The sequence below is a fragment of the Grampus griseus genome (assembly GCF_964374135.1).
Source record: "Grampus griseus genome assembly, chromosome: X".
NCBI classification, from domain to species: domain Eukaryota; kingdom Metazoa; phylum Chordata; class Mammalia; order Artiodactyla; family Delphinidae; genus Grampus; species Grampus griseus.
In genome coordinates this window covers 82,207,192-82,231,300 of record NC_138999.1, presented here as the reverse complement: position 1 = coordinate 82,231,300, position 24,109 = coordinate 82,207,192, and positions in this window count along the sequence as shown.

The following is a 24,109-nucleotide window of genomic DNA, read 5'->3' as shown; positions in this document are numbered from 1 at the left end:
AATTATCTTGAAATATTGCTTTAAATGCAACCACATAGATTTTCTTTAACTTGAGGCCTGTTCATCAATATTGCACATGAGAATCTCCTATCTAATTCCATAAACATATATTAATTGACTGCTAACTCGGTGCCTGGCTCCATCCTAGGTGCTTTGGATACATCGGTGTACAAACCAGATAAAAATACTTGCCATTATGGAGTTAACATTCTAGTGGAGGGAGACAGTAAACAGAATGTATCAGTGCATTTTATTATAGGTTCTACAGCTAAGGGTATTAGAAAAAATAAATAAATCAGGCTAAGGGGATCTGAAGTACAGGGGTGAGGGTGAGATTTTATTTTATTTATTTATTTTTTTACTTTAAGTTTTTAATTTTTACACAATTTTAAAGGTTATTTTCCATTTGCAGTTATTACAAAGTATTGGTTATATTCCCTGTGTTGTACAATGCATTCTTGTAGCCTATCTTACACCCAAGAGTTTGTACCTCCCACTCCCCCACCCTTATATTGTGGCCCCCACACCACTGGTAGCCACTAGTTTGTTCTCTATATCTGTGAGTCTGCTTCTTTTATGTTATATTCACTATTTTTTAGATTCCACATATAAGTGATATCATATAGTATTTATCTTTCTCTGTCTGACTTATTTCACTTAGCAAAATGCCCTCCAAGTCCATCCATGTTTCTGCCAATGGCAAAATTTCATTCCTTTTTTATGGCTGAGTAATATTCCATTGTATATATATACCACATCTTCTTTATCCATTCATCTGTTGATGGGCATTTAGGTTGCGTCCATGTCCTGACTATTATAAATAGTGCTGCTATGAACATTGGGGTGCATGTATCTTTTTGAATTAGCATGTTAGTGGGGTTTTTTTCAGATATATAGAAGGTGAGAGTGTAAATATGGTGGTCAGGATATATTGAACTGAGCTGACATACAAGAAAAGAATTAGAGGAGGTGAGGAGTGAGCCATACAGGTATGATGGAAGAAAAATTTCAGGCAGAGATATAACACTTATGTGGAGAGCATTCCTCATGTGTTAGAGAAGCAGTGCAGAGTCCAGTGTGGCTGGAGGGGAGTGAGCATGGGCAGGATAGGCATTCAGAGGATGCGGTCAGAGAGGTAGTCCTATAGAGCCTTGGAGGCCATTTGTAAGGCCCTTGTCTTTTACTCATAGTGAGATGGGAGCCATTGAGGTGAACAGGGCAATGACATGATCTGACTTAAATTATTAATGAAATAATAATGGCTGCTGAAAAGAGGCCAGGACAGAAGCAGGGTGGTCAGGAGATCACTGGTGGTGGGAGGGGGAGTAGTGAGAAGTGGTCAGATTTGGAAATATTTTGAAGATAAAGTCAACAGGGTTAATTGAGATCAGAAAGACTGAAGGTAGAGCAGGTTTGGGGAATAAAATAAAGATTGTTGCTGTGGACATGGTAGGTGTAATTTTCTGTTAGACATCAAATCCAATTCTTATTTCCATCATCAGTACCAATGATCTGCAAGCACTGACTGTAGGGGAGAAAGTGGTAGGTACAAGAAGTATAGAAAACGTTTTCTTTACAGCCAGTGTACTTGCAAACTAAGGCGGTCAGGGTGTATACATGCAACTACAACCTTTTCTAACACTCAACATTTATTTATTCATCGATTGGAGAAACATTGATTGAGGCACTTACTAGATGCTCAATATTGGTGCTAGGGAAATTGGGGATCAACTGGTTAGTTATGAATCCTGGATTCACTATTTACTAGTCACTTAGCCCCACCATGCCTTGGGTTACCATCTGGAAAATAAGGACAATAAACAATACCTACCTCACACGGATGTTGGGAGGATTAAATGAGATAATCATGTGTAAAGCATTTAGAACAACATATGATAAACACTCTATATGTTACTCGTTATTTTCATCAAGGCTTCATTTTTCCTTTCCGGCATATCCTCTCCCCTAGCCAATCCTAACATAAACAGAAAAGAATATCTGTAACCTGCATGATGGGTACAGTTAGCATAGATACCATATACCAAGATCAAAATGAGGAAAGTCTAGAACCTCAGGCCAGTTCCTATCACTTTGTCTGATTAACACAGTACCTAGACATCTACAAGATAATTTTTCAGACTCACATACACATGGAAAAATAGCTAAGGGGACTTTTAGAACTCGTAGGAATTCTTGTTGATCAAGAACCTTTCTGTAGTCACCATTACCTGGGGGTCACTGCCTCATTCACAGATACTGTGCACACCTGCTAGTCCTTAATCACTGGAACTCACAAGGATGCTTGAATCAACACAGAGAGCAGGCCATCAGACAGGCAACTGTTGTGTCCTACCCCAGCTATGCTTCTGTGTGAACCACCACATCTGTTCTCCTATTCCTCATTTCCTGGCCTCAATTCTGCTGTTTCCTTATTTAAACCCAGTTTGAACCTCAACGCTTAAATGCTGACCTGTGACCATCTGATCAGATTCAGTCCAGTCTATGCCTGGCCACCTGGCATCACCCATGTAGAATCCAAATTTGGATTGTGTCATTCAATTTGGCTTGACACTGTCAACTCAGACTTTGGCTTCTCTTTCAGGAAAATGAAAACCGCATGTGTTTTTTCCTTTTTAACCAGCTTCCTTTCCATGATCACTTTCTAGGTTTTGCGTTTCTGTAGTTATTCTGCAAGACTTATCTGTGAGAGTTCAGGGTGTTGAAATATAGTGCTAGGCTTTTAGTGACAATAACAATATTATCAGCAATAATGATAACATTTATTCAGTGCTTACCGTATATTTTACTAATATTTTGTTACATCCTCTACATTCATTTTTTATCTCAGTTACTGTGGTAAATAACCTATGAGGTAAACATTATTTTCTTCATTTTATAGATGAGGAAACTAAGGTTGGAAGAATCGCATTAGTCAGAAAGAAAGTGGCAGAGCAGAGCTTAAACTCAAGTTTTTCTGGGTCCAAACTGTTACTTTTTTTGGGGGGGGGTACGCTGGCCTCTCACTGGTGTGGCCTCTCCCGTTGCGGAGCACAGGCTCCGGACGCGCAGGCTCAGCGGCCATGGCTCACGGGCTTAGCCACTCCGCGGCATGTGGGATCTTCCCGGACCGGGGCACGAACCCGTGTCCCCTGCATCCGCAGGCGGACTCTCAACCACTGCGCCACCAGGGAAACCCCAAGCAAACTTTTTTTTTTTCAGTACGCGGGCCTCTTACTGCTGTGGCCTCTCCCGCCGCGGAGCACAGGCTCTGGACGCGCAGGCCCAGCGGCCACGGCTCATGGGCCCAGCCGCTCTGCGGCACATGGGATCCTCCCAGACCGGGGCACAAACCTGCGTCCCCTGCATCGGCAGACGGACTCTCAACCACTGCGCCACCAGGGAAGCCCAAGCAAACATTTTTTTTTTTTTTTTTGCCCGTTGCAGAGCACAGGCTCCGGACACACAGGCTCAGCGGCCATGGTTCATGGGCCCAGCCGTTCCGCGGCATGTGGGATCTTCCCAGACTGGGGCACGAACCCATGTCCCCTGCATCGGCAGGCGGACTCTCAACCACTGCGCCACCAGGGAAGCCCCCAAGCAAACATTTTAACATCATTATTTCAGCCTTCAACCTCCAGGGCAGCTTGACTAGAGATCCCACAGATCTCCAAAGAAAAAAAGTGACTTGGTCTGTTCTTTCACTCTCCTGGCTCCAATTCCTCCCCGACTTGCTCTGCAGCTTCTGGCTCCTCCAGTGTTGAGGTAGGTAGGAAAAGAGAGTCTTAAAGGGACAGTGAGGCTTAACTGACTAGTGTAATCTGGCTATCAATGCCCTTTGTAATGCCCCAGTACTGCCTTTTCTTTTTTTTGTTTGTTTGGTTGTTTGTTTTTGCGGTACGCAGGCCTCTCACTGTCGCGGGCCTCTCACTGTCTCACTGCATCGGCAGACGGACTCTCAACCACTGCGCCACCAGGGAAGCCCAAGCAAACATTTTTTTTTTTTTTTTTGCCCGTTGCAGAGCACAGGCTCCGGGTGCGCAGGCTCAGCGGCCATGGCTCATGGGCCCAGCCGCTCCGCGGCATGTGGGATCTTCCCGGACCGGGGCACAAACCCATGTCCCCTGCATCGGCAGGCGGACTCTCAACCACTGCGCCACCAGGGAAGCCCCCCAAACTGTTACTTTTATTTTTATATTTTTCTTGAAGTATAGTTGATGTACAATATTGTATTGGTTTCCTGTGTACAGTAAAGTGATTCATATATATATATATACGTTTTCAGATTTTTTCCATTATAGTTTATTACAAGATATTGAATAGAGTTCCCTGTGCTATACAGTAGAGCCTTGTTGTTTATCTATTTTATATACAGTAGTTTGTATCTGCTAATCCCCAACTCCTAGTTTATCCCTCCCCCTCCCCCAAAGTTGGTACTTTTAATTACCAAAGTATATCAAGACTATGTGCTTCTTAGGTCTTTTCTCCCCTGCAGTTTTTGTTGGGTATACAGTACATTACCTTATAGTTATTCTTCAACATTAGGTGAAATTGGGGGGGGGACAAAAAGGCCCCTTTATAAATGTTCAGCAATCCTTGCCCTTTACTAAAACAAAGACCTTATGTTTTTATAGAGCTTTGCAACCTCAGAATAATTTCACTTTTGATCTTCACATGCTTCTTGTGGTGATCAAGACAGAGCTTGTTATCTCCTTTATCTAGATAAATAAAGCAAGGTTCAGAGGGGTTAAATGACCTGAACAAGGTCTCATGACTGGTAAATTGGCTAGACAGGTTACAATCAGGTTTCCTGACTATTAATCAACTTGCTAAAAATTCTAGCTATAACTAGTGGTTGAAAAAAAGATGGTTAAAATATATTATTCTTAACACAAATTGTAGAAGCCCAAGGATTACTTTCTAAGAAAGCAACAAATATCAAGAACAAGATATTACAAAGTGTCAAAGATTGTCCTCTTTTCTCTTTGTGCTTGATTTGAGGGTTGTGACTTTAACGGATGTGTGTTAGTGTGCTAGGGCTGCCATAACAAAAGCCCACCAACTGAGAGACTTAAACAACAGATTTTTACTTTCTCACAGTCCTGGAGGATATAAGTCCAAGATCCAGGAGTCAGCAGGGTTCATTCTCCTGAGGGTTCATTCTTCTTCTCTCCTTGGCTGGCAAATGGCTGTCTTCTCATTGTGTCCTCACATGGCCTTTACTCTGAGTGCACATCCCTGGTGTCTCTTCCTCTTCTTATAAGGGCACCAATCTTATTTGGATTAGGGCCCCATCCTTATGACCTCATTAACCTTAATTATCTCTTCAGAGGCCCTATTTCCAAAAATAGTCACATTCCGAGGTACCAGGGGTTAGGACTTCAACATATGACATTTGGATGGACATAATTCAGTCCACAGCAAGTGGTTTCTTATTAAGCAAATGCTCCTTTATCTGATGGGTCTGAGAGCTATAATCAAATTTAAAAAGTCCGCAACATCAGTATGAAACCCTGTATAAAATCAGAGAAACCCAATGAAGATTTAAACTTGAGACAGTTTTTGAAATGAAGAGTGCTAATAAACAGATAGACACAGGCTTGGTCCTATACCCATTGGTAGAAAGAAAAGGAGAAAGAAGGAATTAAGAAGGAAGTAGAGGCCTCTGGACTGTGGAGTTCTGGAGTTTGGAGCCCTTTTTCCAGGATAGATTACTGGAAGTGGGATAGCAGGGTCAAAAGAGAACAATTAAAACATGCCCTGAGCAGAAGCAAGAAGAACTACAATCCTGCAGCCTGTGGAACAAAAACCACATTCACAGAAAGATAGACAAGATGAAAAGGCAGAGGGCTCGGTACCAGATGAAGGAACAAGATAAAACCCCAGAAAAACAACTAAATGAAGTGGAGATAGGCAACCTTCAAGAAAGAGAATTCAGAATAATGATAGTGAAGATGATCCAGGACCTCAGAAAAAGAATGGAGGCAGAGATCGAGAAGATGCAAGAAATGTTTAACAAAGACCTAGAAGAATTAAAGAACAAACAAACAGAGATGAACAATACAATAACTGAAATGAAAAATAATACACTAGAATGAATCAATAGCAGAATAACTGAGGCAGAAGAAGGGATAAGTGACCTGGAAGACAGAATGGTGGAATTCACTGCTGTGGAACAGAATAAAGAAAAAAGAATGAAAAGAAATGAAGACAACCTAAGAGACCTCTGGGACAACATTAAATGCAAAAACATTCGCATTACAGAGGTCCCAGGAGGAGACAAGAGAGAGAAAGGACCAGAGAAAATATTTGAAGAGATCATAGTCAAAAATTTCCCTAACATGGGAAAGGAAATAGCCAACCAAGTCCAGGAAGCGCAGAGAGTCCCATACAGGATAAACGCAAGGAGAAACACGCTGAGACACATAGTAATCAAATTGGCAAAAATTAAAGACAAACAAAAATTATTGAAAGCAGCAAGGGAAAAACAACAAATAACATACAAGGGAACTCCCATAAGGTTAACAGCTGATTTCTCAGCAGAAACTCTACAAGCCAGAAGGGAGTGGCATGAAATACTTAAAGTGATGAAAGGGAAGAACCTACAATCAAGATTACTCTACCCGGCAAGGATCTCATTCAGATTCGATGGAGAAATCAAAAGCTTTACAGACAAGCAAAAGCTAAGAGAATTCAGCACCACCAAACCAGCTCTACAACAAATGCTAAAGGAACTTCTCTAAGTGGGAAACACAAGAGAAGAAAAAGACCTACAAAAACAAACCCAAAACAATTAAGAAAATGGTCATAGGAACATACGTATCGATAATTACCTTAAACGTGAATGGATTAAATGCTCCAACCAAAAGACACAGGCTTGCTGAATGGATACAAAAACAAGACCAATATATATGCTGTCTACAAGAGACCCACTTCAGACCTAGGGACACATTCTGACTGAAAGTGAGGGGATGGAAAAAGATATTCCATGCAAATGGAAATCAAAAGAAAGCTGGAGTAGCAATACTCATATCAGATAAAATAGACTTTAAAATAAAGAATTTACAAGAGACAAGGAAGGATACTACATAATGATCAAGGGATCAATCCAAGAAGATATAACAATTATTAATATATATGCACCCAACATAGGAGTACCTCAATACATAAGGCAACTGCTAAGTCATAAAAGAAGAAATCGACAGTACACAATAATAGTGGTAGATTTTAACACCTCACTTACATCAATGGACAGATCATCCAGACAGAAAATTAATAAGGAAACACAAGCTTTAAATGACACAATAGACCAGATAGATGTATTTGATATTTATAGGACATTCCATTCAAAAACAGCAGATTACACTTTCTTCTCAAGTGTGCATAGAACATTCTCCAGGATAGATCATATATTGGGTCACAAATCAAGCCTCAGTAAATTTAAGAAAATTGAAATCATATCAAGCATCTTTTCTGACCACAGTGTTATGAGATTAGAAATGAATTACAGGGAAAAAAACGTAAAAAACACAAACACATGGAGGCTAAACAATATGTTACTAAATAACCAAAAGATCACTGAAGAAATCAAAGAGGAAATCAGAGGATACCTAGAGACAAATGACAATGAAAACATGACGATCCACAACCTAAGGGATGCAATAAAAGCAGTTCTAAGAGGGAAGTTTATAGCTGAACGATCCTACCTCAAGAAACAAGAAAAATCTCAAATAAGCAATCTAACCTAACACCTAAATGAACGAGAGAAAGAAGAACAAATAAAACCCAAAGTTAGCAGAAGGAAAGAAATCATAAATTTCAGAGCAGAAATAAATGAAATAGAAACAAAGAAAACAATAAAAAAGATCAGTAAAACTAAAAGCTTGTTCTTTGAGAAGATAAACAAAATTGAAAAACCATTAGCCAGACTCATCAAGAAAAAGAGGGAGAGGACTCAAATCAATAAAATTAGAAATGAAAAAGGAGAAGTTACAACAGACAGCACAGAAATACAAAGCATCCAAAGAGACTACTACAAGCAACTCTAGGCCAATAAAATGGAGAACCTGGAAGAAATGGACAAATTCATAGAAAGGTATAACCTTCCAAGGCTGAACCAGGAAGTAATAGAAAATATGAACAGACCAATCACAAGTAATGAAATTGAAACTGTGATTAAAAATCTTCCAACAAACAAAAGTTCAGGAACAGATGGCTTCTCAGGTGAATTCTATCAAACATTTAGAGAAGAACTAGCACCCATCCTTCTCAAACTCTTCCAAAAATTTGTGGAGGAAGGAACACTCCCAAACTGATTCTACGAGGCCACCATCACCCTGATACCAAAACCAGACAAAGATACTACAAAAAAAGAAAATTACAGAACAATATCACTGATGAATATAGATGCAAAAATCCACAACAAAATACTAGCAAACAGAATCCAACAGCACATTAAAAGGATCATACACAATGATCAACTGGGATTTATCCCAGGGATGCAAGGATTCTTCAATATATGCAAATCAATCTATGTGATACACCATATTAACAAATTGAAGAATAAAAACCATATGATCATCTCAATAGAGGCAGAAAAAGCTTTTGACAAAATTCAACACCCATTTATGATAAAAACGCTCCAGAAAGTGGGTATAGAGGGAACCTACCTCAACATGATAAAGGCCATATATGACAAACCCACAGCAAACATCATTCTCAATGGTGAAAAACTGAAAGCATTTCCTCTAAGATCAGGAACAAGACAAGGCTGTCCACTCTCACCGCTATTATTCAACATAGTTCTGGAAGTCCTAGCCATGGCAATCAGAGAAGAAAAAGAAATAAAAGGAATACAAATTGGAAAAGAAGAAGTAAAACTGTCACTGTTTGCAGAAGACATGATACTATACATAGAGAATCCTAAAAATGCCACCAGAAAACTACTAGAGCTAATCAATGAATTTGGTAAAGTAGCAGGATACAAAATTAATGCACAGAAATCTCTTGCATTCCTATACACTAATGATGAAAAATCTGAAAGAGCAATTAAGGAAACACTCCCATTTACCATTGCAACAAAAAGAATAAAATACCTAGGAATAAACCTACCTAGGGAGACAAAAGACCTGTATGCAGAAAACTATAAGACACTGAGAAGGAAATTAAAGATGATACCAACAGGTGGAGAGATATACCATGTTCTTAGATTGGAAGAATCAATATTGTGAAAATGACTATAATACCCAAAGCAATATACAGATTCAATGCAATCCCTATCAAATTACCAATGGCATTTTTTTAAGGAACTAGAACAAAAAATCTTAAAATTTGTGTGGAGACACAAAAGACCCCGAATAGCTAAAGCAGTCTTGAGGGAAAAAAATGGAGCTGGAGGAATCAGACTCCCTGACTTCAGACTATACTACAAAGCTATAGTAATCAAGACAGTATGGTAGTGGCACAAAAACAGAAACATAGATCAATGGAACAGGATAGAAAGCCCAGAGATAAACCCACACACCTATGGTCAACTAATCTATGACAAAGGAGGCAAGGGTAAACAATGGAGAAAAGACAGTCTCTTCAATAAGTGGTGCTGGGTAAACCAGACAGCTACATGTAAAAGAATGAAAGTAGAACATTCCCTAACACCATACACAAAAATAAACTCAAAATGGGTTAGAGACCTAAATGTAAGACTGGACACTATAAAATTCTTGGAGGAAAACATAGGAAGAACACTCTTTGACATAAATCACAGCAAGATCTTTTTTGATCCACCTCCTAGAGTAATGAAAATAAAAACAAAAATAGACAAATGGGACCTAATGAAACTTCAAAGCTTTTGCACAGCAGAGGAAACCATAAACACGACAAAAAGACAACCCTCAGAATGGGAGAAAATATTTGCAAACAAATGAATGGACAATGGATTAATCTCCAAAATATATAAACAGCTCATGCAGCTCAATGTAAGAAAACAAACAACAGAATCCAAAAATGGGCAGAAGACCTAAATAGACACTTCTCCAAAGAAGACATGCAGATGGCTAAGAAGCACATGAAAAGCTGCTCAGCATCACTAATTATTAGAGAAATGCAAATCAAAACTACAATGAGGTATCACCTCACACCAGTTAGAATGGGCATCATCAGAAAATGTACAAACAACAAATGCTGGAGAGGGTGTGGAGAAAAGGGAACCCTCTTGCACTGTTGGTGGGAATGCAAATTGATACAGCCACTATGGAGAACGGTATGGAGGCTCCTTAAAAAACTAAAAATAGAATTACCATATGATCTAGCAATCCCACTACTGGGCATATACCCAGAGAAAACCATAATTCAAAAAGACACATGCACCCCAATGTTCATTGCGGCATTATTTACAATAGCCAGGTCATGAAAACAACCTAAATGCCCATTGACAGATGAAAGGATAAAGAAGAAGTGGTACATATATACAATGGAATATTACTCAGGCATAAAAAGGAACGAAATTGGGTCATTTGTTGAGACGTGGATGTATCTAGAGACTGTCATACAGAGTGAAGTAAGTGAGAAAGAGAAAAAGAAATATCGTATATTAACTCATATATGTGGAACCTAGAAAAATGGTATAGATGAACTGGTTTGCAGGGCAGAAATTGAGACACAGATGTAGAGAACAAATGTATGGACACCAAGGGGGGAAAGTGGGGGTGGGGTGGGGATGGTGGTGTGATGAATTGGGCGATTGGATTGACATGTATACACTGATGTGTATAAAATTGATGACTTATAAGAATCTGCTTTATAACAAATAAGATACAATTCAAAAAAAAAAGAAAAAGAAGGAACTAGGAACTAGATTACCTAGGGGGAAATGGAAGTCCCAAACCTTCAAAATACACAACAAAAGAAATAGTGGAAAATGTCAGAAGTATCCCAGTTAATCGCTGAAGCAAGTTAATATGTGACTATACTTATTATTTCTACAGGGTGCTTATATTTTTACTGATTGCTTATTTGGAGTTATCACTTTCAACAAACTATTATCCCAATTCATAACTGGAGTTTAGAATGGGTCAGACCAAGGTTGACTGGAACCCATGGCTGACTGATCGCTAGAAGGGCAGGACAGGAATATAGGATATGAGAATATAAGATGAGACCCAAGGAGGTCTGCCACTTGGTTCTGACAGACAGTACAGACACGAAGAGCAGCAAATTAGCCCCAAGTAGACATTACTCAGCCAGCAATAAGAACTGGGATTTAGGATGGAGCCGAGGTTCTGCCAGGACTCAGTGATCAGTCAGAATTCTAGACCTGGAGTAATGGTATAGAAATCCAGGCAGAGACTTAGATAGGCAGAAGACCAAGATCTAGTTATAGGAACTAGGCCACCTATTGCAATATGATACCAGGGTGAGAACCAGAGTACAGGTCAGCATGGGGACACCAGCAAGGCACCTTAATTTTGACACCAGCAAGGCAGGTAAGCTATTGGCTGGCCTAGGACTCCCTTTCTTCCTCCTGCCAAGGAGCCTCATCCATCTCAGAGTTTGAGGGAGCTTTATACCTAAATTTGAGAGTTAAAAGGCTCAGAAAGGTTTAAGTGCAAGGGACCTGGTACACCATTCCTCCCTATAGGATGGCAAATGTCATTGCCATCTGTTTATTTTGTTTTTGCATTTAAGTTAATCAGGTCTAGCAGCAAAACATTTCAAAAATGCTTTAAGCAAAGTATTTTTCTGACAGTGTTGAATTGATTCATCATTTTCTTTTAAAAGAGTTTATCACTAGCCTATAATAGAGCTTGTCCTAGATATTATACTTTCCGTAAGACACCCCTATACATTCCTGCCACTGTGACTGGTTGTCATCCCACAGTAGGGGCAGTGATTTCATCCATCACATAAAGATTCGAGTCTCACCAAATGACAGAAGTTATGTACTACTCACTTTTCCCCAGGACAAATTTAAGGAGAAGGAAGGCAATTGAGAATCACCTAGATCACCTAAGGGGGAAAATTTTAAAAAAATAATAAAAGTTGATTTCTGTGATATAAGTTATCCCGAGGCTAGTTATCCCGAAGCAATGTAGCCTCCCTGGGGCTTCATTTGTCCACCACCTGGAAGTGTCAGTTGGTACAGATTGGAGCAGCTGTCTGCTTAAAGGCATTGGCCACATGGAGCCTGTGACATCTGTGGTTTTTGGTCTTTAATGACTGTGTACTTGATTCTAGTTTCGAGATGTGTATTTATCCAGTGTGGGATCTGGAAGATAGTTAAAAAGTGATATTAAAAAAAAATAAGTAAATTGAATCTCTGTGCTTGCATTTACTCTGTGTCACATTTAGTCAGCGTTTTATAAAAAATATATCAAAATTAACAATATAGAATGTAATTGGATTTCTTGTTCAATGTTTGAGTAGAAGAGTTAAGGAAAGGTAGAACCTGAAGGGGGGCATCCCGACATCATTTTGCCCAGTGTTATGGGTTGAATTGTGGCCCTCCCCTCTCAGAAAAAAAAAAAGATATGTCAAGCTTAATCCCTGTGACTTGTACCTGACTGTGACCTTATTTGGAAATAAGGTCTTTGCAGATGTAATCAACTTAAGATGAGGTCATAATGGATGACTGGGGTTCTGACAAGAGGGTAATTGGACACATGCAGACACAAAGAAGGCGGCCATGTGAAGACAAAGGCCGAGATTGGAATTATGCTACCACAAGCCAAGGAAAGCCTGGGGCCACCAGAAGTTGGAAGGAGCAAGGAAGGATCCACTCATAGAGGCTGCAGAAGGAGAATGACACTGCCAACACCTTGATTTCAGACTTCTGGCTCCAGAACTGTGAGGGAATAAGATTCTGTGGTTTTAAGCCACCCAGTTAGTAGTGCTTTTCTTCATAGCGGCCCTTGGAAATGAATACACTGTTTTGTATCTCTTGTCAGGATTGTATTTAAACAAGGTCAGTTAGATTTTAGAGCATACCAGGCAGTTTTTAAGATCTTTGGCTACTGCTGAGTTTGGGGGTTTGGCTTCTGGGAGTGGGGATGCCACAGAGACCTAACCTACCACATAAAAGTACAGGAAAACTACTTGATTAACTCAGGGTACCTAATAATATTTCTTGGGTGAATGACTGGGTTTTTGGAGCCACTGTTTTTTTTCTTTTTGTTTTTAATTTCTTGTTTATGTATATCTCAGAAACGTTTCAAGTGTCAAAAGAGGAGAGTCAGACTTTTCAATCATTCTGGTTATGTTCATTAGTAACTGATTAAAAATGTGGGAGTAATGCTGTGTGTGGAATTAGCTGGTTTGCTTTTGAGCAGGTTTCAAATCCATTTGTGGCAATCTGGGCTATATCTTCCCCCCAGAAAGAGTTTTAACTATTAGTTGTTACAGATTCTAGCACAGATTCTGCTAAAATCTTAGTAAATAAAAAAGCATTATTGTTTTCATCCATGGTAGATTTATTAACAGTCTGATATCAGTGATCACTTGCTCACCATTCAATTAGAAAGGTCTATTATGGGAGTCTTTATAATAACATTAGAGATAAACAGTTGAGGAGCTTGTATTACAAATGTTAAGATCTCTTAGGATAGTAGTAGGGAACATGGTAGTTAATTTCATAATTTCATTTTATTGGCAGACACAAAGAGACAGAAATGTAAAGCCTTATCCTACAGAAATATTACCTCCTTGTCATATCTTGACTTTCAGTGCCTTATGTCCTGCAGGAGCAACTGTGTTTTGGTGTAGGACACATATGGGCTTTTTTTTTTTTTTCTCATTTCCATTACTCTGCTTCTCTGGCCATCACTGCTCATAACACCAGGTGTTCCCAAGATGGGAGGTTCACTCATTTAGAAATTATAAGAGGTTAGAAGGTTCAAAAAGTCAGGGGACGAGAATTTGCTGGAGATTTTTGGAGATAATTAGTTGTAGAAATTATGCTAGTAGCACATTTACATTCACTTTTGTAGGGAATCAATTTATTCAATAAAAACAACTAGGAACTAAAGTAGGTAATTTATTAGGGTTTTGCAGAAATAAATTAAAACCTATATATTTCAGAAGGTTGCAGATTCGACATCTAGTGTTTCCAGATACAGATATTTTCTGTTTGGCATTATTGTTAATTGAATAATAAAACCTATATTTTCAAACTGCAATGGCAGAATCATATTAGAAGATGTAACTGCAATATGAACATTTCTGCATTTTTTGGTTTTACTTAGAATGTGACTGTAGTAACTGAGTCTTGTTAGAAAAGATACGAACTGAAGCAATTTATACTTAGAGAAAAGTGAAAGCCACGTGAGTTGTGACAGTCAGAAGCCCAGGAGTGGGTATGAGATTATTTAAACTCTCTGAAAGCAAGAGACAAGAAGGAAGAAAGGAAGAAGGGCAAGAAATTCAGTGCACACGGTTTGACAGTATCTGTAAATAATGGTTATACATTCTCTTTCTGTTGTTATTATTTAAAGCCAGCTAGTAGACAGGAGCTATAAAAACAGCTGGCCAGGAAACCTTTTTTTTTTTCACTTCTAAAAACTTACTGAACATTTTAAATGCCAAGATCCAGGATCTCAGTGACTATATATACAAATATTGATTATAGAAGGTACACACACACACACACACACACACACACACACCCTTTAGTCTCCAGAGTTTTTCATCTCATTTAATTGAGAATACTGTGTTATAAGTTGGCGTATAATTTATCATTTTGTAGATGAAAAAATAGGTCAGAAACATTAGCCCCCAAGCAGGATTTAGTCTAATTCCCATTGTGCCTATGTTAAAATCAACTATTTTAAGCTTGGTCTCCAGTTACAGAGTATGAGATTTAGAAAGGACCAGAGAAACAACCAATCTTAGCCTTTCCTTTTTATATTTTCATTCATCCTTTGGACCAATTATTGAATGCCTATTATGTGCCAGGCTCATTCATAGATGTTAGGGGATATAATGGTGAATACAATAGTCTCTGTTCTCAAAAATCTCATAATCCAGGGCAGTGCCTCTCAGACTTTAATATGTATACAGATCAACTGGGAAATGCCAGTTAAAGTGTAGACTTTAATGCATAATCCAGTCAGTCTAGGGCAGGGCCTGAGAGTCTGCATTTCTAACAAGTTGTTAGGTGATGCCCAGGCAGGTGGACCACACTTTGAGATACAAGGATTTGGAGGGTGAATATGTGAGAAACAGGTCTAAAGAGGTCAAATGGCCTGTCAAATATCACACAACAAACTAATGATAAAGCCCAGATTCCTAGCTCTTAGCCTAGTGCCCCTTCTATTCCTTCAAACTACTCTGAAGATCAGAGTTTATTTAATATTTGGCTTATGAGTCAAAGTTTGAAGTGCTTATAATTGTTGAACTTAAATTTAGGTAAGAGTTGCAAATTTCTCTTTGCATTGGAAGATGTATTTAAAAGGATATACTTGGAAAGGTGGCCCTGCCACAGAAATTCTAGAACGCAGGGGAAAGATGCCCAAATCCAAGAAAGATCCACAGTGTGGGTAAACACAATCCATTACTGCATGTATTCATTTGTACAAGAAACATTTATTCGCAGGCTACTCTATGCATGGACGATAATCTTTACGCACTTCTATACACGTAATACATTGGACAGTGCTAAGAACACAAAGAAATGCCCATGAAGTCCTTTTGGCTGAATGATAGCAATGAATAGATATTATGGAAGATCAAATGCACTGTTTGAACCCTCTCCTGAAGAAATTTGAGATCTAGTTGTAAGAACAAGCCTTATTTTTTTTGCATCAGTCCCCGAGAATAATTCCTATATATGAGCAAGATTATGATCTTGCGATATAAACTATTAATAAGTGCTGGAGGAATTTGAAGTTGTGGAAAGTTAAGTATAGATTTCATCAGAAGTCTTCAGAAAGGACATGAAAATTGAGCTAAAGTATTTATAAAGAGATTGGAGGATGGGGGATTGATTGGGGAGGCACTGTGAGAATATTTAAAGTAGGGGGACCTCATGGATGAAGGTGCAGAGATAGCAGTGACTCTGAGAAGTTTAGTTGATGGTAGATTGACCTGGTATGGAGGGATTTGGAGTGTGGAGGTCCTAATGTTAAGGAAAGCTATATATTATATCAATACAGGATGGACCTCCTTAAGAAATGTTCTGTATAAACACACAGAATGTATAACACAGAAGTTTTTACTTTGTTCTGACTTCTTCTTGGATAATTATTCTAATGTTAACATATTATCATCACCCTATTAAGATTATCACTCAACTTAGTTAGGAGTCCACTTAATCTAACAGTAAGATGTAGAAAGTAATATGAACTATATGGCAACTTAAAAATATTTCTATGTTTTATTGACTTCAAGGAGTGTGGCTTTAAGTAAGCTCTCTAATATCCATTTATCCAGCTTTTTTTGGTAGAAAAACAATCTTTTAAATGCATAGCAATCACCAACGCTGTCTTGTAATACGTTAGAAGAACATGACAGCTACCCAGTACAATCTTAGATTTATAACTCTTCAGAGAATAAAAGCATTGAACATTCTGTACATTATTTCTACAGTATGTCTAAGGTTACTACTAAACACGTAATGGTGGAAAGATAATCAACAGAGATTTACATTTTATTGTGAAAGTTTTTAACATAAATCTCTATATGGGATTCCCTGGTGGCGCAGTGGTTGGGAGTCCGCCTGCCGATGCAGGGGACGCGGGTTCGTGCCCAGGTCCGGGAGGATCCCACATGCCACGGAGCGGCTGGGCCCATGGGCCGTGGCCGCTGAGCCTGCGCGTCCGGAGCCTGTGCTCCGCAGCGGGAGAGGTCACAACAGTGAGAGGCCCGCGTACCACAAAAAAAAAAAAAAAAAAAAAAAAAAACTCTATAAATTTTCATTTAACATAGATTTGATCTAGGAATGACTTAGAAGATTATAAGAGGAATGAGAGGGTAAATCACTTGGCCAGTGTAAATGGAGGACAAAATAACCCATTGATAATAGTTGATGTCTTCTTAAATTCCTGAATATGCTTTTTGGAATTTACTGTGAACTTGACTCAAATACTTGTCAATCTTTAGGAGTATTAATTACTTGGAATTCTCCATGCTGCCTTCTTTGACTGTCCACTCAAATGTTCTATTTTCTTTTGCAAATGCAGTTTTGAATCTTTCTGATCAAACTCCTAATTTATTAGCACAAGTGGAAATTCAGTTTTATCCCACCTAAAGGAGCAGCAGAGAAGGTACTCTTTGGAAATCACTGTAATGAGTACTTTGCACTTTATGGAATTTACCTTCTTGTTTGTGTACAGACTGTGTTGATCATACAAGGCTCAACCCATTCTATTTCTTCATATATTCCTCTACTTTGGAGGTTAGCACCTCTCTACATTTCCTCACACTGAGCCTACAAGATAGAAATCCCTTGAGTCCCTCTACACTTTGTTCGCTTCTTTTAACTCTTGGCAGCTTCAGTTCTGTCTCTGGCAGCTGCTGGGGAAGCCTCTTTTTTAACCTTCCCTGACAGGCCCTGAGATAATTCTGGGAAGCTTTACTAACTTGCCCTTCTAACCTCCTAGTGCTTGCTTTCCTTTGCAGATGTTTTGCTGTGCTTTTCATAACCATAAATGTATTTCAGATGGACCACTGTAGTTTACAGTTGCTGCAGCCTTTCTCATGCTGAGGTTCTGAACACGTTTTAACAGCTGCTAAGGAGACTGACAAAAAACTTTGATTGCTAATTCTGTGCTAAACTGCTTTTCACAATGGGACATTCTATAATATTTGATACAGTCTTTAAAGCAAATGATTTCTACCTTATATTATTACTACTGTATCATACTCATTCCCAGGTTTAAAAAGATTCCATGTCTGTACATTCCTAAATGGGCTTGATTTTATTTAAAGCTCTATAGAGAAGTTAGAGGTTCCCAAGGGAATACGAAAGTTATGATAGAAAAACAGGTAAAAGTGGTCTCAGTAGGGTCAAGTGAGTTGACACATAAGTATAGTAAACTGTACCTTCTGGAAGCATTATTTCTATAAAGGTGAAAGTTTGCTCTCTGGGCTCTAATTTGTAAATAGGTAGAAGGAAGGCTGCTTGGGTAAAATCTGAGGCGACAGAGTCAGATGTTCTTAGTGTGTTTCCAGTGTCCTGGGGTTGGGGGGGAGCTGTTCTGTACTCTGGTGTGAGGTGATGAAGATGTGCTCAGAATCTCACAAATAAATCCACACTGCAGTGAACCCACGTCCAGATAACGGAGAGCACATCATGTGTGTGACAAGAAGGGAGATGCCACGTTATAACGAGGCAATCATTGAAAACCATCTGAACTACAACTGCTAAAGTTTGCTTTGCAAGTTACGTTTGATCTGCTAATGCCTCCAAATGATTTCTCACTTAGTTATCTAACCAAATTTTTTTAACATTCTAACAGGAGACCTGAGGTATGTTTTACCCTGTTTTCCAACTCACAATTTGTCAACTAAGTTTTTTTTTTTTTTTTTTAAATTTACTTTTAGTTACATTGGGTCTTCGTTGCTGCGTGCAGGCTTTCTCCAGTTGCAGCAAGCGGGGGCTACTCTTTGTTGTGGTGCGCAGGCTTCTCACTGCGGTGGCTTCTCTTGTTGTGGAGCACGGGCTGTAGGTGCATGGGCTTCAGTAGCTGTGGAACATGGGCTTCAGTAGTGGCTCTCCGGCTCTAGAGTTCAGGCTCAGTAGTTGTGGTGCATGGGCTTAGTTGTTCCGCGGCATGTGGGATCTTCCCGGACCAGGGCTTGAACCCATGTCCCCTGCACTGGCAGGCAGATTCTTAACCACTACGCCACCAGGGAAGTCCTGTCAACTAAGTTTTGTTGGTGGATTTCTTATTATAAAGATATTTAGATCATAAATAACAAGTTAATAAATTGAACAATTTATTGAAAAACCACACAGAATTTCAATGTATGTTAGTTTTCATCAGTGCACTGACCCTTCACCACCATCAGTTATATCCCTGATTTTTAAATATATCCCAATATACCCCTGAATTTTTAAAATCTTAATAAACTGGAAATGGAAAATAATTCGATAATATGATAAATACCAACTCCATATTTAACAGTGAAACATTAGAGCATTATTTTAGAAGTATACTCACATTAGCATACTCATTCTACTGTATAGTAATAGGTTTATGATAATAAAGGGTTTCATAGTCAAATAAATTTGGGAAGTGCTGGGTTAAAGTTTCTCCTTTAATGCAGGACTTCTCAGAACCTTTAATATGTTAATAGTCACTGGGACTCTCTAATAAAAACATATAATTTGGTGGTATCAGAAATGCATTTGACCACAGAAATTTTGTTCTAGGGCATCTCCAGTGAGCAGGGCTCCAAGGAATATGCCTAGGCAAACACTGACAGCGCATTCAGCAGACAAAAGCCAGTATGTACTAACTTTCTGTCAGCAGTTACTCTAGTCTAATTCACCACAGATAGGTGTCATGCTATGACGTGGTTAGAGTTCGTTGTGCACCAGAATCAGCTGGGGATGTTTGTCAAAATTCAGATTCCTAGCCGGCACTCTGATTCAGCAAATCTGGCCCGAGTTACAGGAATCTGCATGTTAACAAGCATCAAGTGAGGCTTCTGATGTAGGTGTCTAGAGCTGATACTTTGAGAGACACCATATTAGAAAGCTTGGGTCAGTTAATAAATAAGAAAAGATTAATGTAATTAATTGTATAACTTTGAAACCAGAAGTTTAATAACATTGATATCGCCTGTTGTGACTGGGACATTATGAAAATTTATTGACAAAAGGGCAATTAGGTATGGATAAAGATGCCACATTCACTTGACATATATTAATCATCTTTAATACTCATAGGCCAAGCATGGACTCACTGACTCCCTATTGCCTTAAAATATTTGTGTAATCTGCACTTTTGATCATGTGGCACATAACTGAAAGCCATGAAGATTCCTCTTCCCTTGATAAACCTCAACTTATACTTGCTCTTCTGGCAATGATTGCAGTTCTCTAGAGCATGGTATTTTGTGCTTCATGTCTCTGCTCATGCTGTTCCCCTTGTCTGAAATGTCTTTTTCCCTGTTTCTTCCCATGCTAATTTGTTCTCTGTTGAGTATGAGTGTGTATGGATTCTTTAGAATGGGCATAACATTTATGTAGCTAAAGGGGTGATGATTGAGGTTAGTAAAGTACATGCGGATGTGTAGTTGTTGGGACAGGAATAGTATATTAGTCTGAAACAAGTACTAAAGACCTAAATGTAAGTCCAGACACTATAAAACTCTTAGAGGAAAACATAGGCAGAACACTCTATGACATAAATCACAGCAAGATCTTTTTGACCCACCTCCTAGAGAAATGGAAATAAAAAAATAAACAAATGGGACCTAATGAAATTTAAAAGCTTTTGCATAGCAAAGGAAACCATGAACAAGACGAAAAGACAACCCTGAGAATGGGAGAAAATATTTGCAAGCGAAGCAACGGACAAACGATTAATCGCCAATATATACAAGCAGCTCATGCAGCTCAATATCTAAAAAACAAACAACCCAATCCAAAAATGGGCAGAAGACCTAAATCGACATTTCTCCAAAGAAGATATACAGATTGCCAACAAACCCATGAAAGGATGCTCAGCATCACTAATCATTAGAGAAATGCAAATCAAAACTACAATTAGGTATCACCTCACACCCGTCAGAATGGCCATCATAGAAAAATCTACAAACAATAAATGCTGGACAGGGTGTGGAGAAAAGGGAACACTCTTGCACTGTTGGTGGGAATGTAAATTGATACAGCCACTATGGAGAATAGTATGGAGGTTCCTTAAAAAACTAAAAATAGACCTACCATATGACCCAGCGATCCCACTACTGGGCATATATCCTGAGAAAACCATAATTCAATAAGTCATGTACCACAATGTTCATCGCAGTTCTATGTACAATATCTAGGACATGGAAGCAACCTACATGTCCAACGACAGATGAATGGATAAAGAAGATGTGGCACATATATACAATGGAATATTACTCAGCCATAAAAAGAACGAAATTGAGTTATTTGTAGTGAGGTGGATGGACCTAGAGACTGTCCTACAGAGTGAAATAAGTCAGAAAGAAAAACAAATCCCATATGCTAACACATATATATGGAATCTAAAAAAAAAAAAAGGTTCTGAAGAACCTAGGGGCAGGACAGGAATAAAGATGCAGACGTAGAAAATGGACTTGAGGACATGGGGAGGGGGAAGGGTAAGCTGGGACCAAGTGAGAGAGTAGCATTGACTTACACACACTACCAAGTGTAAAATAGATAGCTAATGGGAAGCAGCTGCATAGCATGGGGAGATCAGCTCGGTGCTTTGTGACCACCTAGAGGGGTGGGATAGGGACGGTGGGAGGGAGACGCAAGAGGGAGGAGATATAGGGATATATGTATAGGTATAGCTGAGTCACTTTGTTACAAAGTAGAAACTAACACACCACTGTAAAGCAATTATACCCCAATAAAGATGTTTTAAAAAATAATTAAATAAATAAAGATAGCCTGAAATTCTATGGCAGGTTCATAAGGACTCAGGTGATCCAGGAAGCTACAGATATATAGCAGTTCAGGAAAGTATTACTATGAGCAAGAGAAGTACCTGAAATTGTGCTGTTTCCAAGATACTCTTTTTTCACCTCATTGAATTTTGCTGATCACTGAATCTGCTTTGCCTGTGTGTTGGTAATAACTTCATTCATTTTTTATTAATTTTCCTACCTGTATGGGTCTGTCTCAGCAATAGTACTTTACTGTGCATTAATAATGATTACTGGTTACTGACTGAATGGGATGGCTCTTTCTACCAGGTCGGCATACATCTTCAGATTTCAATCAAAGCACTTATTTTTAATCCTTCTGAAAATAAAAACACGATGCTTTGCAGTTATTTCAATCACCACTACTTCTTTTCAATCTTCAGCTCAAGGAAGCAGCATATCTTGCCATCTCCTTATTCACATTTGGTGCTACAATTTTTGTCAAGATGCCAGTTATCTGCCGTGATAGACATATATTGGTAGATGGACTGTGGTCATAAAGTTTGATAATGGCGAAGAATTCTATTTAAGGTTTTTAGAGATGTTAGACTTCACTCCCTTCTAGTATGAGACCTGTTTCCGGAGAAAAGAAAAGAAAGGATATTGCATTTAGTTATGATTCATGAATGTCAGGATTTAAGTGTTTTAGGGCTTTGTGGGAGCGGAAGAGGTAGTGGAAACAGGAAGCCAGGCTGCCATAAACACATGCATAACAAATAATTAATTGACTACAGACGTGAGGGAACCTACAGAGAACATTAGAAAATACTATTGTACATGAAATGTATTAATGTTAATATTGTGAACAGCTGGATGGCTGAATGTTTGATAATGAAGCAAGTCATTTTAATTTGATCTAAGCTTCAGCTTTTAATTGAATTTATAAGAACATGGGAAAAATTAACAGGCAGCTTCTGGCAATTCAAAAATAATGTTTTGGCTCAGAGTCTAAGCTTCTCTCTAAATTTGGGGAATCTGGCTCTGGATAAAGATGGAGCAAAGAAAAATCCTGCTATAATACCAAGGACAGCAGATCTATGGCTCTGATTTTAAATAAATGCAGACTGTCATTGTTTGTCAGAAAGGTAACTATTCCTTTGGACATAATCATATCTTACAGTGACTAACAATTCAGCTCTAATTATTAAATAGTTGGTTGAATCAGCTGCGTGACTTTTTCCTCTGTGAAATGTCAAGAACATCACGTAGAATCATTTTTTCAAAGACCTTCAAAGTGGAGCAGTGTGCCGAGGCCAGAGATGAATCTTCTTTGTTAACAGACCCCAGAAGAACTGGGCAAGAAACTTTTTTTTTTTATAATGGGACCCTGTGTCTTTTGACTAGGGCTGGCGAAGACTTATGTGTTCAAAATTGCTGCTTCCTACAAGAAATATAAAAGATCATCAGTTTTCTTTTCCTGAAACGGGTGCCCTGAGCAATCACATTTGTATCCCAATAACCTCAATGTATAACCTAACTTGTCGCTGTTCTGCATCCTCAGATGAAATGTTCATCATCTTATTCCATCATTCAGTAGAACAATGCAAGGCAAAACAGACTATTTGTGGTGGAAGATATGAATTATATTTCGGAGAAGAGGGGGTGCCTAAAGATGAAGTATAGTTTTTCTTCCCCTTGCAGAGGTGATGGATCTCTTCTGTCCCTCTTTTTTCTTATAAAAGAACAGATTCAGTTGTTTTCACCCAGTTCCCAAATCACACCAAACTGAAAGTTTACTTTTTCAAAAACGATTGGACCAGATTTTCTCAAATAAGGAAAAAGCCAGCTCCACAGTCATCTACTTCAAGGAGTTTCCCTAATTATCATTATCCCAGTTGATTTTTCCTTTTGTTTGCATCCCGAAGCATCTTACATACAATTTGAAAGCGTTATCAGATATTTTTATTCTTTTCTTTTACATTGTCTATCTTAGATCTCATTCTAAATAAGGCATTCTCTCTCTTTTAGGTTTTGCATTTTCTATAGTGTCTAGAAAATGGCTATGTATACTATAGGAGCTTAATAGAAATGATCGGAACAACATGTTCATCAATGTTCTTGGGTAGCCTCTATATTGGCAAAGGGTATTTGAAAAACTATTTAGCATCCAATAAAAAGTGTGGAAGTTATTTTTCCTTGGTAGAAACATTATATAGAAGTTCTGTGACTTGTACACTTTGATATATTGTTTATTATGTAAATCATTGGTTGGCATTGGTAAGTTCATGGAGATATGAATTCCTTTTTAAATGACTTTTAAATAACTTTCAAATAACTTTAAAAATGCATCAATGAAGGCTTCAAACATTAGGAATATAGTAATATCTTAAAAGGAACATATCCAAAATGTAGAAAATAATCACTCTAACTGAAGAGGTTGTGATCAAACTAGCACCAGATTTTTTTGGATAATTAGTATAATGGTATCTGCTGATATAAATGAAGGGCTATAACAATTATTTTGGTTAATTATGGTTGGTGATACAGAGTAGAGGAG